Below are 21,999 nucleotides of genomic sequence, written 5' to 3'. Positions count from 1 at the left end.
TCATGGTAGCATCATTTATAGTTTAAACATTTTGGAAACTACCTAAATATTCAAGCATAGGAGACTGGTTGAATGATGGTGCAGACACACAATGGAGTACTATACAGCTGTGAAAAAGAATAAGACTGATCTGTAGGCTATTGTGGAGTTACTTCTAGGAGATATTATTAAATGAAAAAAGCAGAGCGCTAAAGAGTATTTATGTTAGACTACCTTTGTGAAAGCATGAAAGGAAAATAAGAAAGCATATCTATTTATCATTACAAAAAAGAAATACAGGATAGATTAACCAGAAAACAATAAAGTCTGTCTCTAGTTCGGAGTAGGGAGAATGGAATGTAAATGAAAGGGATTGAAACTTCTTTCACTTTTAAAAGTATATCATTATCCTACACATTCAAAAAGCAAATTAAATCAGCAAGCATTCCTAAGAACCAAGTGGGGAGCGAGGGGGAACACCTAAAACAAAGAAACCGAAACAAATGTCAAAGGCTTTAATTTGTCTTACCTTCCACTGCTCCCTTTATAATTGTCTGCCCAAGCAGTAAAACCTTTCCTCATTTCTTGACCATTTCAATCCTCATAATCACCAATACTTGGCTTATCACTATTTTTCTATCCTGGATGATCCCTGTTTCATCATATCTGAAAAAAACTCCAATGTGGTTTATGGTGCTCAGCTCAGCAATAATTATAGCAAGAAGGAAGTGATGGTTTTTGTCTGTTCTCATAATAATGTTAATTCCATCAACATTTGCTAATGTGCAGCCGCTCTGTACATAAGAATCTGGACAAAATGTTTGATTTGGTTTACAAGTACACCTTGTTCTTCAAGACTAAACCAACCAGGGTAGTCATTTTATTGAACAAAAATGTCCCATGATTAAGAGAAGTTAGTACTCCCAGTGCTGAACCACATTCCTTTTCGTTTACATCTAATGTTATGATTACTTAGAGCAATGGAAAGAATTTTGTTTTCTAGAATAGAATGCAACTTCTAAATGAGGTAAACAAGGAGAAAACTGTCAGAGAATCATCTCAAGAAGTCAGCGTCATCTCAAGAAGTTATCCTCTTAAAGTGTAAGTTCAAAATGTTAAAATAAGACTCACGCAAATCCAAAATGAATGTAAGTCAAAGATTTTATTCATTTTATTTTACTCAAATTATTAATTAGTAAGGGAACAGTAAGATATTAAGACAAGCTCAAACGAAAATTTGAATATGCATTGTTCAAATATATACGTATAATAAATACATACACATGGAGTTGGTATTTCTGAAATACCTTTTGAAGGCTGATATCGATTTGCTAATAGATGTAAAACTGATTAACATTGTAAAGCTCAACAAGATATTGTTTAGGTTTTTCTTTTCTACAGAAAGAAATCAATTTTACCTCTACCAGACAATTTCCATTTGTATTAGTTACTATGTATTAGACAATGATCACATGTGCTACATCAGTTTTTTACAAGTTACCTTCAGTCCTACAGGAAGTCCCCAGAAAACCAGTGAAAGGAGTACACCTGTCTACAACCAGACAACAGCCCAAGTGTACACTAGGGGACATCCAGCACGCCATGGAAAGGACACACATCAATGTCTTTTGCCCGTTGCCATGTCTTGGATAACTTTCCCATGAGTAACGCTCTAAGTATAATGGGAGAAAAGAAAGCAGGGGTGGTGTCTAGTTAGATCAGCCGTGGCCCACAGAATGAAAAAAGGGGCAGTTAAAGCTGATGCCCCACGAAAGTGCTATGGGTGGGCACAGGTGACCACCCTCCCCCTGCCAACTTATGACAGCTTGACTTTCAACCGCCTGCGTCTAGGACCTTTCTTTCTGCCACTCAGCCTTGCAAACAACAACCCAGACTCCTATTTGCAACTCCCTAAAAACTTCCCAACACAGTCAGACAACTGAGGTATGCTTTACCACGGTCCAAGATGTGGTAGGGATCTTGAGCTGATTCTGTTCAGTTCACCCTAAAGCCAAGGTCACAAGACTTTTGCTCTCACTCACCATGGGAGTTACAGACCAAAACATGGCCTTCCTTCAGAGGAATTATGGATGTCCTAGGACATCAAGTCAGAGGTGTTTCCACAGAGTGTGGCTGGGTAGAGCCCAATCAAAAGCTCTGAAGAGAAGGTCATCACTACTTCTATTAAGGGGCCATGGGTGCCATGTTGACCACTGCAAAGGAATTTCGTATTAAGAAGCTAACCCAAGAGCAAGTGGCCTAGCTCCTCAACCCAGGGTATACTCAAAAAGAGACTCATTGCCTGTGTGCACTGGCTTGCTCCTTTATGGCTTGTGGGCAGTGAACACCTTGGCTGCTTGTTCAAATGGGATAGCAAATGACATCCAGGTGCCGTGCCATCTCTTCCTTTCCAGGCGCATCCCTGTTCCACCAAAGTCTTTCCCAATTATTCGTATCCTCTGCCTTTCTCTTTCAAGACTCCCAGTCTAAGGGGCATCCCCAAGCTTTGTCGCACCACGTAGCCTTCCAGTCTAGAGTCCAGTCACTGACTTCCTCCCTTTTCATTGAGGCTTAGAGTCTTGAAACACAAAAGCAAGGATTGCCTTCTTTCTGTTTTCTGCTCTTTCTTACCTTGCTGCATGGAACGTGGAATGCCCACGTGACTGGGTGGGAGAAGGGCCAGAAGGACACACCAGAAACAAAACTGGATTAGCTATTATTTCATCAGCATCATACCACAAACGTTATTTCAAAGTCATGGAGCAGATCTGAGATTCGAACGACCCAGTCAAGACGAGCAGCGACTTGGCTTCTCTACCTGGAGCGGCACTTAAGAGTCAATACCTTTCTTTCAAAATGCTGTTGTTTATTCATTCAGTCAATGTTGTTAACATTTGGAAATTTTCTTGTGTTAACTACTTTGTCTGAGTAAAGGAAGCATGATGCATAAAACATCAAATAAGTAAAGAAAAAGCATCACTTTGGAAACGAACATAATATTCAGAATCAACAAAGTCAGAAATAATAGTGAATGAGAGGATTTTCAGGTGCAAACTGTCACCCTGAACTGAGCAGACACTTACGAAGAACAACAAAATATCAGAATTGACTGAAGAGCACCGGGCCCTTTAATGCAACCCATGGTGATAAAAACAAACTTTCATCTCTATTCAGGTAGAATCAGATACAGAAAATCCAGACGCCTCTGAACTGAGCACCTACCATAGTAAAGGTATTTTCTCATCAAAGCCTTAAGTACGAGTAAGCTGATATATCAAAAAAAGTTTTCAGTGGGAATAAAAGCTGCTTTCCTTCAGGAGAAAACCAGTGGGTCGATGGAGTTGGGGGTGGGAGGGACTTACTTATTGGAATTCCATTCACAGGAACTTGGAAAACAGGTGAAGGTACCATGAAAACTGCCATCCTCCCAACATTTATTCATGCCATAGTTCATGGATGCCCTTGTAAATTTGATTTTTTTTTAAAAAGAACAAGATTTCTCCTCCATAAAAATTCACAAACACACAAATTTTAAATGTATTTTACTTCATTGAAAATTGATTTGTTCAATAAGCTGGTATTGATATCGCACAGTGGAAAGAACATTGAATTGGCTCTGCCACTGACAGGTGAGTTCATGCAACCTCTGTGGATCTCAGTTCCATATCTGTAAAATGAGACAGTTGGGCTAAATGACCTCTATGTGCCCTTCTAGAACTAACATCATACGTGTTCATAACTGCAGAAAAATTTAGTATTCCTTAATGGAGGATCTTGCATTGGAAGCATGCAATCCTGGTGCAAAAGGTGGCTGGCCCCTGACTCACTCTTTCCTCACTTTCCTCTTGAGTTCTCCCTTACTCTTGTGGTCTTTGGTTGGTCCTCGTAGTTATCACCATGCTGATTTTAGAAGGACTCTCCATACCCTCAGGCCCAAGACAGAAACAGGCTCTGGCCCTGGCTCTCCTGAATAAGGCTTAGATGTGACTAAACACTTACAATACACAGAGAGCAGCACATCTCTAGAATAAATTGACTTATAAGCTATGACTTACTCATTGTCACTTTGTGATCTACTATGTGCCAGTCAGTTTAGGTCCCCATATTTATCCAGGAAGAAAAAGGCAAACTTGAACACCCCTTACTGAAAGTGTCCTTATACAAACATAGTCTTGTCATCATTCAGGTTCAGAAAGGGTGAGAAACGCCCAGGTATTTCTTTTATCAACTGAGTTCTCCTTTCAGTTGTTCTGACCTTATGTTTGCCTCTTACCTATATAATAGGCACCAAGAATGAATTTTTGGGAAGACCCTATGCTAACCTCACCTTACCACCAATCCAAGAGTCATGCCCTGGCAGGACTCAGTATGATACTTATATTACTTTATATTACAACATGGTAACCCCAGCTCTCCTACTGGGAAATAATACAGTGGGAAAGATACATTTGAAAATAGACCAATATTATACATTTTGGTAATTGTTAAAATGGATATGTTAGCCAATATTAGAATGTAAGAGAAAATCTAGGTAATGGCAGGTTAAGCACAATAAATAAACCTCTATCTCTCAAGTAAAAGAAGTTCAGAGGTACATAGTCCAAGGCTGTTAAGGCAGCCTCACAGCGTCAATCTCAGATTTTTCCTTCTTTCTGCCCCACCATCTCTAATCCACCATCTAGGGGAGCCTCATGGTCCAAGATGGATGCTGGAGCTCCAGCCAACACACCCACATTCCAGTCCACATATAAAGAAAGAAAGGGCCAGTGCCAGCTATCTGTTCTTCTTTGGAAAGATTTCTTGGAAGTCCTACTCAGAATCTACTTGTATTTCATTGGCCATAGATTGATCACTTGATCACAAGAAGTTTGGGAACTGGGCACACTGCCACTCCAAATAAAATCAGGAATCTTTTATGAGGGAAGGAGGGGAGAATGGTTATTGGATTGGCAGTAAATTAGCCATCTCTGCTTCAGCAGGTGTGTACAAAGTAGAGTGGGGACTCTGGAGGATGCCTGAGGCTGGCAGGAAAGATTTCACAGAAAAGGTTTAGCATTTGAGCTAAAACAAAATGAACAAAAAGAATTAATTAGCCTCCCTGGTTAATGAAGAACATCCCAGGCCACACAAATAGGATGTACAAAGACAGAGGGATCAGAATATAGCTTGTATAGAATCTCAAGATAGTTTAGACTCCTGGAAGGGGTGGGGGGGTGAGGCCAGAATGGAAAATTAGGGCCAGGTCATGAAGACCTTGTATGCTGGGTAGAGGAGTGTGAGTTTTAAGAGGGAGCCAATGAGCAGTTTTAAGCATGGAAGTGACACAGTCTGATTTTCACAACAGAAAAATCATTCAGCACTTACATTAGGAAATATTCACTAGTGAATGGTGCAAGGAGAATTCTGTCTCATTTTAAATGGCTCATCCCAATAAAGAGTCACTAACAGATGCTAAGGACATCTCTGGTAATGGAAGAAAAAGGAAGGGACCAAAGCAAATAACTGGGCTAAAAACATTTTCCAAAACGTCTTTGCAAAGACAGAGAAGAGAGAGAGAGAGAGAGAGAGAGAGAGAGAGAGAGAGAGAGAGAGAGAGAGAGAGATTCAATATAAACACATTCCAAATCTGCGGAACTTTTCAGGGAATATTGGGGCTCGGATACACATAAAGGAGAGAAAAAAAATTGAGGTGGATAAAAACGTAACAGATTTAATTCTGATTTATTCTTTTGTTCTGTCTTTTACAGATCAGTCTCCCCCAGCGCCACTTAAATCCTATCTCACTCTTAACATAATGGAGAGCCAATTTTTTAATCAAAAGCCATTTTTAGGATCAAAGAGAAACATATTTCTAGGCGGATAGTATGTTAGTTATATCTCGAAACATCATATGGTGAAGGGTATTCAACTAAAATTAGAGATGATATTCACTGAAATTCTCAAAAAAATCAAATGCCTCCAAATCGGGGGAGGAAAATTGAATCTTTTTTCTTCCAGGATATTTTTCTCAAGTACTAGCGGAAGTGCTAATGAGAGACAGGCCTCCTTGCCATCCAGTGACAAATGTAATAGGTTACATGAAACCACAGAAAATGAGTCTATTTAAAAATGTCAGATACAACACTAAAGGAAAACTCGGTCTTGTATTTTTTTCCTCTTGATCATGGCCTAATAGAGACAATTCAGAAATGATTTCTTCTGAACTTGGTGATATTCATGATTGAAATAGTGTTGCTAATGATAACAATGTGTAGAATTATTACATGGAAAGTACTAATAATGCAAATCATATGGTCCGTAGTTGCAGTTCCTCGGCATATTATTTTTCCCTAGCATATTTGATTACTCAGAGATTAGCATACTAAAACTCAGATTTGTTCTAACATATAGAGAATTAGAGTTTATAAGAACAAAATTAGACAATTAACCAAATTTTCACTTATGCCAGCTTTGCCACATAAAATAATGACAATGTAAGGCAAGGGGTATTGAACTACAAATACTATTTTCAAATATTTTTGGCATCTCGTGTTTTTGCTTAGATCTACCAATAGTGTTCTTTAAGACATAATATTAAAGTAATTGCTATGTAAGCAATTACTTCTTAATCAGAGGCACAAATCTTAAAATGCATGAATCTTTACTATTTGACTTCATGACTATGTTTTCAAGAAAAAAATTAGAATATTTTATTTTCCCTATTTAGAAGAATTTTTTAAAACAATCTTCATATCTCATATTGTTTGTACATCTGATGGTTACAAGAGACTACAATTTCTTCTGTAACCGACAACATTTGTAAAGATCTATTATGTCACTATGATTACAGGTCATTTCTACTGGTTTTAAGGAGCAACAAAATCAGAATTCAAAACATTGCAAACATATTGGTAAATGTTTAGAACCATGTCCCAAAGCTGATGGATATAGAGCAATGAGATTTTCTCAAAGAAACAAAGTTGTAATGGAGGAACGTTTTTGACCAAATACTCGGCACCAAACAAATCTTGATTATGACCACAATGTGTAAAAAGAAACAAAGATACAACTAAAATTTTTTGTAATAATTAGCAAAAATTACATCTCAAGTCCCATAAAATATACATTATTTGTTCAAAAGATGTTACTATATCATATTGACTTATTCATGATATGTTTTACATATAATATGTATATATAAATATAATGTAGTATATAAAGGTACATATAAGGGAATATAGTATATACATATTATATTTATTTATTCAATACATGCTATATCAGTTTTGCTATCTTATGCTGCAATAATAAACAACCCCCCCAAAATCTCAGCAGTTTACAACAAAAATTAATTTCTTGCTCACATTACATGTCCTGTAATGGTTGGTTCCACCTCTAATCCACATCTTCTTCATTCTGGGACCCTGGACAAAGGAACAACCCCGATATGGAACATACTGATCTTGGAGCAGAGAGAAAAGAGGAATAACAGAATTCCACAGTGGTGGAATCCCACAATGGGCCATCTATTACCATTTCCTCGTCCAAAACTAGCCACATGGCCAAGCCTGATATCAATGTAGCACAAAAATACATCTCTCAGTGAGAAGGGCAGGAAATTATTGGAAGTAACTTTATTGCTTAAGAGACTTTCTGAAAACATATTTATCCAAACAACAGATCATTCAATTATCTCTTTCACAGGACAACAGATCTCTCAACTGGGCAAATTGGCTTGCTTATTATCAAATGACCCTACTCATCAGAACATCAGAAACATGGAATACAAACAAAGCAAAAGAGGAAAACTCATAGCTGGAAAATTTCTATTTATAAGACTCAAGTTAGGAAAAAAATATCAAGGAAATGTCAAGGGAAGAATCATAAATAAATAAAAAATTCAATAATGAATTTAAGAAGAAAAACATGTAAAACTATTATGCAAATCCAAGAACTGCTAAATCCAAAAAGTCATCTGATCAAGTGGGGAAACGGAAGATACCACAAAAGTACAAAGTTGGAAATAATGGAATAACCACAAATACAGAGGAAACTGAAAGATTCATAAGTGACTACTTTGCTCAACTGTAAGCAAATAAATTTGAGAACATGAATTAAGAGGATAATTTTTAGGAAAATATAAATTATTGATAGTGCCAACACTATTTAAATTGTTCTAGAGCATAGAAAATAAAAAGAAATTAAACTTCTAAATTATTTATGAAGATAGTTTAGTATTGGTAACAAAAACATTAGAAGAAAGCCACAAATTAATCCCACTTATGAATATCAATATAAAACTCTATATAAAAGATTAGTCAGTAGAGTATAGCAGCTTAGTCACATAATATTTTATGGTTATTTGTATTTGAGGAGACCCTGAAAACAGACCCTTTATTTCCATCGAGGTTCTGTAAAAACTGAGAAATAAGACTAGGAATAGAGCATATGGAGAGCAAAAACACATTTTGATTTTTGATAAAGGCTGTATTAGGGTCCATGGCTAGTATGAGAGTCAAAAGGGCCTGCAAAATGAACCCCTAAGTCCTACCCACTTAGTCAGATGCAATGTTCTACAGGGTGAAGACTTGCCCAGGTTATATCATAGAGGAGCAAAGACCTCCTACTCCCTGTGGGAAGCTAGCTCCAAGAAGCAGAGATGAGTGAAGCATGCATAGTTTATTCTTCCAAAATTTAAAAATCAACTAAGTCACTCTACTCCCCCTGACCCCAACCCCCCAAGGCATAGTAAGGTTAGGGTTGTTGAGGCCAGGAATGTTAAACTAATTGAGGTCCTTCACCAGGGAAAGAAATAATAGGAGCAAAAAATATATCCCAGCTTGTTGGTTTCTTAAAAATTTATTTGGTTTGACCATTAGCCAATAGTCTATCTCCCTCAAGAGAGGCCCATGAGAAGAGTCCTGCTCCTATCCCTAGGAAGCTGCTCCACCAAGAACTGCACTTTGTGTGTCCTTCTGGGACTACTGATGGACAAGATGGATTTTGCCCCCCAGAAGGCTATGAACTGGCTCAAAAGAGTACATTCTCTAATAAATCCAAGGCAATGCTGTGAGTCATGGTCAAGGCTGAAATTTTATTTTACCTACATTTTATTTTCCATTTTAAATTGTGTCCTTGCTGTTTTGTCTAAAACACACCAGCAGAAGCTCTGCAATGAGATGAAATGACATTACGGTACTCCAGTGATAAAATGCAAACACTTAATGTTGCCCTAGAAGCCCCAGACTGAAAACATGACGATGCACTCAGCTAAATCTATTTTAGAGAAATTGAACATGAATTGGCTATTAAAAGATATTAAAGAGTTACTGTTAGTTTTGTGAGGTGTGATAATGGTATTGTTGTTCTTCTTATAAAAGTCGTTATCTGTTAGAGATTCATACTGAATTATTTAAGGTTAAAATAATATGATGTCTGGAATTGTAAACGTTCCAGCAGAAAAACAAAAACCACTCAAGTGAACATACTGTAGAGGTAATAAGTGTTAAGTTATAGATAGGTTTAAGTTATCGTGCAAAACCAGGAGCCTAATTCTGCCCAGAAAAGTTAGGATAATGTGACATATTTGAGTGTTGAAACTTGTGTAGGAATTCTTTGAGCTAACGGGGTAGGGTTACCAGGAAAGAAAATAACATTCTAGGTAGACAGCATGGGATATGTAAGGGCACAGAAGTTTGGAAAAGGATGCTGAAATAGACATGAAGAAGCTCAGAGCAATTCTTCAGTACCTGTGCACAACCCTAGTGAAAATATTTGAGGTAAAAGTGTTATTTAGTCTTGATTATGCAGAGTAGAAACTGGAGTCAACTTTTCCCCACTGGATCATACCATTTCAAACTATTTTATACATTTTGTTAAATTGATCTCCTCATTTAGAATGCCAGTTTCTTTCTTCTTTATGCAAGCACTAGCAATATTTTAAGGCAGGACTCAAGAACCCCTTTCAGTCAAAAGCTCTCCTTACCCAATTTATAGGTCTCTAAATCGCCTTTCTTCTGACTCTTAACAGTATGCTATTTGATATGGCACTTGATGAGTACATCTACAATATCAGGACAGTTTTATGAGGATGACCTCATCCCCTTGAATACAAGGGGTTATTTATCTTGAACCCAGCCTAGTGCAATGCTTAGAATGTTGTTAAGACTTATCATGTGGGGCATTTTCCCAAACATAGGGAGAGGGCCAGATGTGGGTAGCCAAAAGTTCATAGATCCACTCAATCCCTCAAGATGCTCTTTAGGGTAGATATCTCAGTTTTACCATCTGGGGGGTATAAGAATAAAACAAAACAAAAAAAGAAAAAAGGAAAAATGAATGGGATTCCGTGAACTTTCTGAAATGTCACAAAAATGGATGATGCCAGAACTAAAAGTTGATATTTAATAATATTGGAAATTCAACATTTCTTTTGAATTTTTATTTAACTCTGTCAATTTCAGTTAAGATTTCTGAAGAAAACCATGAATGAAAATGGGATCTAAGAATGGATTTGAACTCTATGCTAATGATATGACTACATTTTGGTTTTTAAGAACTACACTATGAAAAGATAGGCAAGCACGAGAGTCTTTTAAAAGTATCTAAATCTAAGAAAACAAAAGTTGAACAGAAAAATCACAATATCAGAGAAACAGAACAGCAGATATTTCAGTTCCTTTGCTGTGTGGTACCCAGTATCGTGGAAAGCAATATCTCTATTGGATAATTCAGAGAGTTAAATCGTTGGCTGGGTCCTCATTAAGGCTGCTCATGAGCATACAAAACAAATATATTAGTATGATCAGTTTGGGTTGAGAACAGAATTGCTTTGCAATTTTTAAGGTCACAACATAATGCATTTTTAAACTATAAAAAACTTTAAAAACTCATACACATGGTAAGTCCAAAGAAAGCTAAACATTAGAGGAAAACATAAATAAGTTGAGTCAATGAGCTTTCAGTCAAGATTAACTACTTGTCAAAAAGTCACATCAAACAGGAATATTCAGCAAATAGCAGAACAGAAATACAATGCAGGAGAAAATGGGCTTCTGTCATTATTGGTGGAAGGAAGAGAAGTCATAGTATTTTGACAACAGCTAGAATTCTGAAACTTGGAATCTACTTAGCCAATATTATTCACTTGTTTGTAAAACAGAAACGGTCTGGTTTTTTTTTTTTGTTTTGTTTTGTTTTTAGTCGTTATATCAGTTTCCAATTGCTGCTACAACAAATTACCAAAAATTTACTGACTTAAAATGATACAAATTTATTACCTTACAGTTTTGGAGGTCAGAACTCCAAAATCAGCTTCACTGGGCTAAAGTCACGGTGGTAACAGGTCTGTGTTCCTTCTGGAAGGTCTATGGGAGAATCCATTTCCTTGCATTCTCCAGCAATTGGCTGGCTGCCTATATTCCTTGGCTTGTGGCCCCTTCCTCCATCTTCAAGACAGCAGCATAGCATCTCCCAGTCTCACTGGGACTATGACTGTTGCTTCACCATCATATTTTTTTCTTTCCCTCTGCTTTCATTGTCACATTATTGTCTCTTATTCTGGCCCTCCTGCTTCCCTTTTATATGGACCCTTGTGATTACATTGGGCTTTTCTGGATAATCCAGGATAATCTTCCAATCTCAAGATCCTTAGCACATCTACAAAGTCCTTTCTATCATGTAACGTAGCATATTCACAGGTTCCAAAAATTAGGATATGGTTCCCTTTGGAGGCCATTATTCAACCTACAAGAGTTGGATACATGGATGATATGGAAAGATACTTCGATTTATGAAAAATTCCATTCTTATTTTACTGGAGAATATAAAGTGTCCATTAAAAAATAAGAAAGAATGATGTGTAAAAGTACTGTAGCCGTATAGTTAGCTCACAAAAACCTCGCTGAACAGAGCAATTCATTTCTGAGGAATACAATAAAATGGGAACATACTATACTGCAAAGGAATATTCATCTGTAGCTAGTCCCAATCTCTACTTTGTTTTTAATTTACAAAGATAGTTGAACAAGATCTCCCACCTTTTCCTCATCTTCATTGTATCCTGCAATGCCACTAAAAGCTTCTTTATGGTGTGGTTCCATTGGGGGATTAATGGATCACATTGATAGATTAAAACAAAATATTTGAAGTTGCAGTTACATTATAGTACATAGTGAATCTCCTTGAAAGTCTTAAAAGTATTATTTTTCTTATTTCTTTACTTTTTTTTCTTCTTCTTCCTCCTGTTCCTTTTTACATAATCTTCAATCTACATATCGTACTTCAAAGGGTGTCTAAACCCAGAGTTTCAACTTTCTGTGTAATGAAATAATAAGAAGGTGGGAACATATTTTATCAACAAGTCCAAGTCTTCCTAACTATCTCATAATATCCACTAGAAACATTCTTTCCTATCATAAAATTCTAAGCATTACCCATTTCTCTCTCATTCTCACTGCTATTGTGGGCCCTCCACCTCTTCTGAAAAGTGTCCTCAACTACTCTCTTTTCCTTCACTAAATGGTCCCCGACAACTGTGGCAGTTTCTAGTTGTCTTCAAGGATCCCTGCCTAGTTGATTTGGGCCATATCAGAAATGCAACCATTTTGCCTCTATTCCTCGTCAATGATGTTGCCCATGAAAGGGCAGAGGCTCTGACACTATTTCCACTGCAACTTCCTCCCTACATGTGCTGCGTGTGGTTGCCAGTCCCCTGAAATCATTTCATGACCAGTCTACTTCCAACACGTGATTGGATGGTGGTACCTACCACAGAGATGTTATATACGAAAGGAGCAAGTCTTCCTTTCTAAGCGTAGGTGAGATGCACTGATGGTTTGCTGGTCTACGTGTCTGCTTCTCCCCCTGGCTATAAAACTATGTCATCTGCAGTACTGCATTTTTGGACATATATATATATATACTGATCACCTGCTATGTGCCAGGCGCTGAGGATGCAACAGTTCACAAAACGGATGTGACTTTTGTCCTCAGGTGGTAAGTTCGAAACACGTCCGGAACAGACGTCGTCAGCATTTGGCTAAAGTGCGGAGTAGCAGAGGCTGGCTGCATTAATGGTAATAAACAAAGGCAACTGAGAATCAACTTCCCTGTGTGTGGGGGTAAAGGAAGAGATGCAACCAGTAAAGGAGAAAGAGAAAAATGGGCAGAGGAAAAAAAAGGAGGGGGGAATGGAGAACGGGGGGGCAGGAAAACCGGAAGTATATCAAGGATGACTGAAATAAGAGAGGGACGAAATTCAAATGAAAGGGAAGAGAAAGTTCCAGCACAGTTATACCCTCCCGGCGGCCTCCCGGATCGGGACCACAGCCCCCAAACGAGGGGCGAGCATCTTCCCGAAGCCCGCGCGCCGCGCGTCCTAAAGGCGTAGGCTCCGCGGCGCTGCGCGCGGCGCGGCCGTGTGACGTCAGAGGGCCCGGGACTTCCGGGCCCGGTGACGCCTTCCGAGGACCGTCACGCTAGAGCCCGCTGCCTGCCTGGCTGACAGGTGAGGTTCTGCCTGCCGCGCTCGGGTGGCTTCGCGAGCGCAAGGACCGCCGAGCAGGTACGCGAGAGCCGGAGTCCTTGCTCTCTCCGGATCCTCGCAGAGCCGGCGCCGCCCTTGGCCGACGGCCCGCACGGGCGTCAGTAACAGCGCTGAGACCGCTCCGGGATCCGGAGGCACTTGGCCGGGATCCCCTTTCACTGTTGGCGCAGCGATCGCTCCTCTGAGCGCGGGAACGTACCATTTATGCAACTGAATTGCGGCCCCTTTCGGGAGTAGGAGCCCGGACGTTAGGCACCTGGCCGGGAAGAAGGGACTAGGAGAGGCCAGACTCTGAGCGGGTTTTCCAAAGAGTTGCGTTTTGTTACCAGCTAAGCCTCTAACTAGCCCTGGGCAACTCACTCTTCCTCCCTGGGTTTCTGTTTCCCCACGTGTCCGTCAGCGAGTCTGTACGCGCTCGCTAGGTTTGGACTCAGCGTTCTCAGAAGGAGCAGCCGCCTCCCCCACACCTCGTCCACCTTTGCTACACCGGGTGCCCTTGAAAATTGACCCTTGGGCCAATCTCTGAACTTGACACTCCCCTAACCATGTGTTTGAGGTTCAGCAGTAGTTACTTTAATAATTCCCTATGGCGCCAAGGTTAAAACGGAGCTTGCTCTCTCGAATTTAGGGTGCAGCATTTTGGGGAAACCGATGGGGCTTTTCTGTTGCCTCTACAATTACTGTGCGTCTTGATATTTTATTTTACGGAACCTAGTCTGTGCGTCAGTTTTTCTCATCAGTACAACGGGGGTACCTTAGTGTCCCCTTGATAAGGTTATTTTGTTAACTGAGACAATTCATTTAACATTGAGAACAGTGGTTTACACACACTAAGCATTCAAAGGTCAACTGTTATAGAACGACCCACCCACTTCACGGCTCTCTTGATGGTCTTTGCAGCGCGCAGTACTCAGACTGCTTTTCATTTATCCTCGGCGCCTTAACTGGAAACTCTCACCCTTGGGTTTTTAATTTTTCTGCACAAGACAGATGCAGATGGGACACTTTGTTCCTTGATTCATAGGTTTAGAAGCAGCAAAGGAGTTATGAAAAAAAAACTGTTCCTTTCTCAGGTCAAGATAATTCAGCACGTTCATCATGAGTATAGTATGTGCTTTAGTTCTGATATTTCCTCAGTGGTTAGTGATGGATTTTATATTCATCATATAAGCTTGCTTTTCTGACCCAGTTGCACGGATTTGAGAAGCCTCTCACTGGAGATTAGTATGGTGTCATTAAAAAGCAAAGTTAGACAAAATGTAAAAGTTGTAAAAAAAAAAAGTTGTAAAATTACTAGTCTCGTGACCCTTTATTAATGCAGCAAGAGACTGTTAAAGCTCCGTTTTAACCTTGGTGCCATAGACAATTAGTAAAGCAACTACTGCTGAACCTCAAACGTATGGTTAGGGGAGTGTGAAGGTCAGACAGAGATTGGTAGAAGAGTCAATTTTCAAGGCTACCCAGTGTAACAGATTTGGGAGAGGTGTGTGGGGAGGAGGCTGATCCTTCTGAGAATCTTGAGGTAAAGTGCATCGTATTCATCTCCACTCTACAATATTATGTAGTTTACTTTTCAGATTCTATAGTATTGCATACAATTTCAGAATAGTATGTGACTGGAAAATACTATGAGCAGGAGTCAGTAGACGATAGAATTGATTTTACCATTTTAAAGTCCTATAACCTTGGACAAATAATATAAAAATACTGACCTTCAATTTCTTGCTCCATTAATCGTACTGCCTATTTTGCAGTGTTATTAAGGCCAGATGAGAAGGATGAAAATGTACTTCACAAATGAAAGAACTACAGAAAAAGGAGGTAGTTTTTTTGCAAGTAGTGAGATTATCATCAAGTCAGGATATAGCAGGTGGTTACTTCCTCTGACATGTTATTCTGGAGAAAGATGGAATCGATAATACTTTAATGGGTGGATACAGATGTAAAAAAGTTCTGTTTATGCATCTGTTTTACATGATGACTTCAGTATCTTGAAGCTTATATAGGGCTATGTGGTAAAATTCCCAGTTTTTCTCTTTCATTCCACTTAACACAAGTTGCAGTTTAATAAATAAATGTGTTATTAGGGTTAAAAAAAAAACTTTTGAAATTATTATAGATTCATAGGAAGTTGCAAAAAAAAAACCAAGGAAGTCCTCATGTACCTAACCTCCCCCAAGGGCAACATCTTTCTTAAATACCGTACACTTTTGAAGTGAGGAAATTGACATTGATATGATCCACAGAGTTTATTGAGATTTCACCAGTTTTACAAGCACTGTTTATGTGTGTGTACAGGTCTATAGCTTTGTATAATCACCAGTATATTCAAAATACAGAACTGTTCCATCACCACAGGGTTCCTTCATGCTGTATAATGACAGCCATCTCCTACCCCAATCCCTTACTCCTGGGCAAACACTACTCTGTTCTCCATCTCTATAATTTTGTCTATTTCAAAAATGTAGTGTAAATATATTCATACTGTAGGTAACTATTTAAGACTTTCTTCACTTAGCATAACTCCTTGGAGATCCATCCAAATTGTTACATGAGTCAGTAGTTCCTTTTCATTGCCCAGTAGTAGTCTATAGTATGGCTGTGCCAGTTTGTTTAATCATTCACTGGTTGAAGGACGTTTGGGTTGTGTTCAGTTATGGGCTGTTACAATGGAATTGCTATGAACCTTTGTATGAAGCTTTTTGTGTGAGCATGTTTTTATTTCTCTGGGATAAGTGGCCAAGAGTACAACTGCAGGGTGAGTTGGTTTGTATTTAGTTAATTCATATGATCATATGATTTTTCTTCTTGGAGCACCATGAGATGGATTATATTGATCGATTTTTGAATATTGAACATACTTGGACTACATCCCATTTGATTGTGGGATATAAGTCTTTTTAATACATTGCTGAATACTGTTTGCTTATATTTTGTTCAAGTATAGCTATGAGAGTGTTCTTTTTTTACTGTCTTTGCGTGGTTTTGGTATTAGGGTGATGGTGTACAGTCTTTAGTGATAGCCTCTATTTCATTCCTGATATTAGTCATTTACATCTTCTCTTTATTTTTTTAATGGAAGTTTATTGATTTTATTGACCTTTTTAAAAGAAATATCGATTTAGTTGATTTTTCTGTATTTTCAATTTTGATTTTTGCTCTGGTATTTATCATTTTCTTCCTTCTGCTTGCTTTGGGTTAATTTTGCTCTTCTTTTTCTAGTTTCTTGATTATTGATTTGAGACCTTTTCTCATTTCTAATGTAAGCATATAGTGTTATAAACTCCCCTTTCAGCATTGCTTTTGTTGCATCCCACAAATTTTGATATTTTGTATTTTAATTTTCATTGAGTTCTATATATGTTTAAAATTTCCTCTGAAACATCCTCCTTGGTCCATCATTACTTAGAAGTATGTACTGTAGTTTCCATGTGTTTGGAGATTTACCTGTTGTCTTTATATTATTGATTGCTAGTTTTCCCATAATGGTCAGAAGACATAAGATATATGATTTTAATTCTTTTACATTTACATTTGTTTCATGACCCAGGATATAGTGCACCTTGGTGACCGTCCCATGGATACTTGAAAAAAATTGTGTCTTCTGCTGCTGTTGGGATGAGTGTTCTAGATATGTCAATTATATCTTGTTGGTTAATGGTGTCCTTCAGTTCTTCTATATGTTGTTGGTTGCTTGTCTAGTAGTTATTTTTATTGCTGGGATTTTCCAACCATAATCGTGGAGTTTTCTGTTTTTCCTTTCAGGCCAATTGGTTTTTGCTTCATGTATTTTGAATCTCTGGTGCATGTACATTTAGGATGTCTTCTTGGTGGATTGATCTTTTTATCATTATAAAATATACTTTGTACAGTAATTTTCTTTGCTCTGAAATCTATTTTATTTGATAGTAATATAGTCAATCTTTCTTTAAAAAAATAGTATTAGCATGATATATCATTTTCCATTCTTTTACTTTATTATTATTATTTATTAAATTTATTGGTGTGATATTGGTTAATAAAAGTATATAGGTTTCAAGTATACAATTCTATAATACATCATCTGTATATCACATTGTGTATTCACCACCCAGAGTCAGTTCTCCTTCTATCACCATATATTTGACTCCCTTTACCTTCTTGTATCATCCCCCCACCTTATCTTTTTCCATTCTTTTATTTTAACCCTATTATAACAATATTGTTATGTCTGAAGTGACTTTCTTCTAGACAATGTATAGTTGGGTCATGTTTCTTTTTAAATCCATTCTATCAATCTCTGCCTTTTAATTGGTATATTTAGACTATTTATATTTAAAGCAATTATTGATATATTAGGGCTAAAGACAGCCATTTTATTACCGTGTTTCCCCGAAAATAAGACCTAGCTGGACAATCAGCTGTAATGCGTCTTTTGGAGCAAAAATTAACATAAGACCCGGTATTATATTATATTATATTATATTATATTATATTATATTATATCATGTTATATGAGACCTAGTCTTATAGAAAAATAATCATTTTTCCTCTACGTACATTGAACACCACATCAAATGATGCCATAATTTTTGCTTCAGCCACCAAATATGATTTAAGAAACTCATGAGGAGAAGGATAATTCATTATATTTACCACTACTTTTACCCATTCCATTGTTCTTCCTGTACTGAGGTTAAACCTTATTCACTTACTTCCTTTCCATTTGGAGAACTGCCTTTAGGAGAACTTCCTAAGGATAGATCTGCTAGTAACAAATTCCTTTAGTTTTTCTTCATCAGAGAATATCTTTGTTTCCCCTTCATTTCTGAAGGATAGTTTTGTTTGATATGAAATTCGAGGTTGACAGTTCTTTTGTTTCCGCACTTGAAAAATGTGCCACTTCTTTCTCGCTTCCATAGTTTCTGATGAGAAATTTGCTGACACCTGAATCATTGTTCCCCTATAGGTAATACGTCATTTCTCTCTGGCTGCTTTTAAGATTTTTTTTTCCTTTGTTATTAGTTTTCTAAAGTTTGACTATGATGTGTGGGATGGGAATTTTGAAACTCTAGAAAAAAGAAACCAGGAATCAAAAATGAACTTGAAAATTTATATTTGCTCATTAAAACTTTTATAGGAATTTTGTGATATAGCTCCAGATTCGGAAAGCTCATTCCTTTCTTCCTTTTTCACTTGAATAACACTGACAATTTTAAGTAGAACAGGTAATTTTCAATGGCCATACTTGAGATTTAGATAATATTGACTCTTGGTTTTATCAGTTTGATTTCTATACTTACCAATTAAAAATTAACCATGGAAACAATAAACTGCATAGAAGAAAACATAGGTACTAAACTTATGGACCTTGGGTCCAAAGAGCATTTTATGAATTTGACTCCAAAGGCAAGGGAAGTAAAAGCTAAAATAAACGAATGGGACTATATGAAACTTAAAAGCTTCTGCACAGTGAAAGAAACCATCAACAAAATAAAGAGGCAGCCAACTGAATGGGAGAAGATTTTTGCAAACAGTGCCTCCGATAAGGGGCTAATATCCAAAATATACAAGGAACTCATGCAACTCAACAGCAAAAAAACCAAACAACCCAATTGAAAAATGGGCCGAGGACCTGAAGAGACATTTCTCCAAAGAGGACATACAAATGGCAAATAGACATATGAAAAAATGCTCAACATCACTAACCATCAGAAAAATGCAAATAAAAACCACAATGAGATACCACCTCACCCCAGTTAGAATGGCTATCATCATCAAGACAAATAGTAACAAGTGTTGGAGAGGCTGTGGAGAAAAAGGAACCCTCATACACTGTTGGTGGGAATGCAGACTGGTGCAGCTGCTATGGAAGGCAGTGTGGAGGTTCCTCAAAAAATTGCGAATAGAATTATCGTATGACTCAGCAATCCCTCTCCTGGGTATCTACCCAAAAAATCTGAAAACATTTATCCATAAAGATACATGTGCTGCAATGTTCATTGCATCTTTATTTACAGTGGCCAAGACATGGAAACAACCAAAATGTCCTTCAATAGATGAATGGATAAAGAAGTTGTGGTATATATACACAATGGAATACTATTCAGCGGTAAGAAAAGATGAAATAGGACCATTTGTGACAACATGGATGGATCTTGAGATTATAATGCTAAGTGAAATAAGTCAGACAGAAAAAGCAGAGAACCATATGATTTCACTGATATGTGGTATGTAAACCAAAAACAATAAGAGAACAAGACAAACAAATGAGAAACAGAAACTCATAGACACAGACAATAGTTTAGTGGTTACCAGAGGGTAAGGGGGCAGGGGGTTGGTAGATGAGGGTAAGGGGGATCAAATATATGGTGATGGAAGGAGAACTGACTCTGGGTGGTGAACACACAGTGGGAGTTATAGATGATGTAAGACAGAATTGTACACCTGAAATCTATGTAACTTTACTAACAGTTGTTACCCCAATAAACTTTAATTTAAAAAAAGAAAATTAACCATGGACCCAACTGCCATATTCACTGACAGCATAGCACTATGCTGAAGAAGCTCTTTCCCAACAGTATGAAAATTTAACGTATGAAAAAGATTGTATTTTAAATCAGTGGGCATAGATTTTTTTTTTAATTAAATGGTATTAGCACAAGTAGATCTATCTGAAAGGAAACATTTGGATCCTTACCTAGATGGATTAAAGGTTTAAATGTAAAAATTAGAATCATAAAAATTAAACATCTAGGAAGCTATAGGTAAAGTATAGGAGCCCAGAAAAGGGTTAATAGCAGTGTACAAAGTTCTCTTACAAACCAATAAGAAAAAGATCAATAACGCACTTAGAACCCAGGCAAAAGATATGACTAGACAATTCACAGAAAAGAAAATCCCAAAGACCAGCAAACATGAAAAGATGTTTAAATATACTAGTAGTCAAAGAAATGCAAAATAAAGAGTGAGACAGTTTATACCCGAACAGTACAAATATGAAAATTAATGGTACCACTTATTGATGGTAGGATGTAAGGGGAAAGATAACTTCCTAGATTGCTAGAGGAAATGTGATTTTTACACTCTTTTTGGAAAGCAATCTGGCAATTCCTATTAAAATTCAACACAGTAATTCCACATTTGGGAATCTGGCCATTTGAAACAAAAGAACTGGTGTATATGGATACATGTAAGAACATGGGGATTTAAGAGTACTTATTGCAACATTGTTCCAAAACACGGAAATAATAAGAGTGCCTGTCAACAGGGAGATGGCCATATGAATTATGGTGTATCCACATTATAGAACCATTAAAAATAGTGAATTAAAGTTATACTATTTGACTTGGCAGGATTTTAATGTGTTACTAAATATAAAAGCAAAATGCATGGAAGTATGTATAATATGTTCCTACCTATCAGTCACTGACCACTCATATTTATTAAAATGTATGTAAATGCTTATGTATATTTGTATGTGATTATAGAAAAATGGAAGAGTTGATACTGAGTTAATAACGTGGATTTAGTGATATGCATGGAGGTAAAGAGAGATAGTGATGAGGTATGCAAAAAAATTAAGAAAAATAGTAGACCATTTTAAAAACTCGCTTATGCGTATATCTCATTTGTTCATTTAAGTGAAACCATGTATGTAAGTAAAACATTTAAAACCAAGAACATGAGCTCTGGTTTCATTCAGACATCTGGATTCAAATTCTGGCTCTACCACATTCCAATGTGTGACCTTAGGCAGATTCCTAATGGCTTTCAATCAAGTTTCTCCTCAGGCGTTCTGTTGGGGACCGAGGGAGGAGATAACAATCCCCATCTCGGAGGATTATTGTCTGATTAAATGGTATAGTATTTATAATGTGTTTAGCACAGTGCCTGACTTATAGAAAATACTCTTAAAATGTGAGTTCTTACTAATGCCTCAGTTTTCTTGCTCTGTGACATTTATGCATTTTAAACCTTTCATTACCAACCCCTAACTTTCTCGAAGAATTCCCTTCTAGGTTACCTCACTTCATGTGTCTTAGTTCATGCCCATTTCTCATTGTTCCTTTTCATTCTTTTGCTGGCTTCCTTTTTTCTTGCCTGTGGGTGTTCCCCTAGAATACAGCAGGAGCTGTCAAAGAAGCGTTTGAGTTAGGTGACTGGGAAAGTAATGGTGCTCTGTATGGTGACAGAGAAGTCAGGCTGTAGGGTTGATTTCTGAAACAAGGTGGTTCTGACTTTGTTATTCAAGTTTTCTTTGACTTCTTGTCATTATGAAATGTCCCTGTTTCTCTCTCATATACTTCTTACTTTCAAGTTTACTTTTTAAATCTGATTTCAGTATAGCTACACCGTATTTCCTTTGATTAGTATTTGTGTGGTATATTATTTTACATTTTTTCAGTTTATTTCCTTGTGTGGCTGACTTTATAATAAATAAATATTATAAATTTGAGCCTCTAAAATTTATTCTGAGCAAGTGCTGCTTTTTTGTTTCATATCTAGGTTTGTAT

At 37.4% G+C, this 21,999-nt stretch overlaps 1 protein-coding gene and 1 long non-coding RNA gene across 4 annotated transcripts in view; one reads left to right on the top strand and one right to left on the bottom strand.

Annotated features, from left to right (window-relative positions):
• Nucleotides 1-12,809, bottom strand: part of LOC141571510 (uncharacterized) — a 104,494-nt gene extending 91,685 nt beyond the window's left edge. The window contains exon 1 of the long non-coding RNA XR_012496264.1: nt 7,323-12,809. This is a non-coding gene — a long non-coding RNA (uncharacterized LOC141571510). The remainder of the gene's footprint in view (nt 1-7,322) is intronic.
• A 139-nt stretch (nt 12,810-12,948) lies between these two features.
• The window catches only part of LDAH (lipid droplet associated hydrolase), an 88,113-nt gene continuing 79,062 nt past the window's right edge, over nt 12,949-21,999 (top strand). Inside the window, exon 1 of one of the 3 annotated variants that reach the window (XM_074331739.1) lies at nt 12,949-13,034. The gene's annotated coding sequence lies outside the window, so the exon portion shown is untranslated. Of the gene's footprint in view, nt 13,035-13,322; nt 13,523-21,999 lie in introns of those variants that run through there. The other 2 variants (XM_074331738.1, XM_019756685.2) reach the window with 2 other exon arrangements.

The sequence above is a fragment of the Rhinolophus sinicus genome, linkage group LG05 (genome assembly GCF_036562045.2).
Source record: "Rhinolophus sinicus isolate RSC01 linkage group LG05, ASM3656204v1, whole genome shotgun sequence".
Lineage (NCBI taxonomy): Eukaryota > Metazoa > Chordata > Mammalia > Chiroptera > Rhinolophidae > Rhinolophus > Rhinolophus sinicus.
This window is presented reverse-complemented; position numbering and strand designations above follow the sequence as displayed.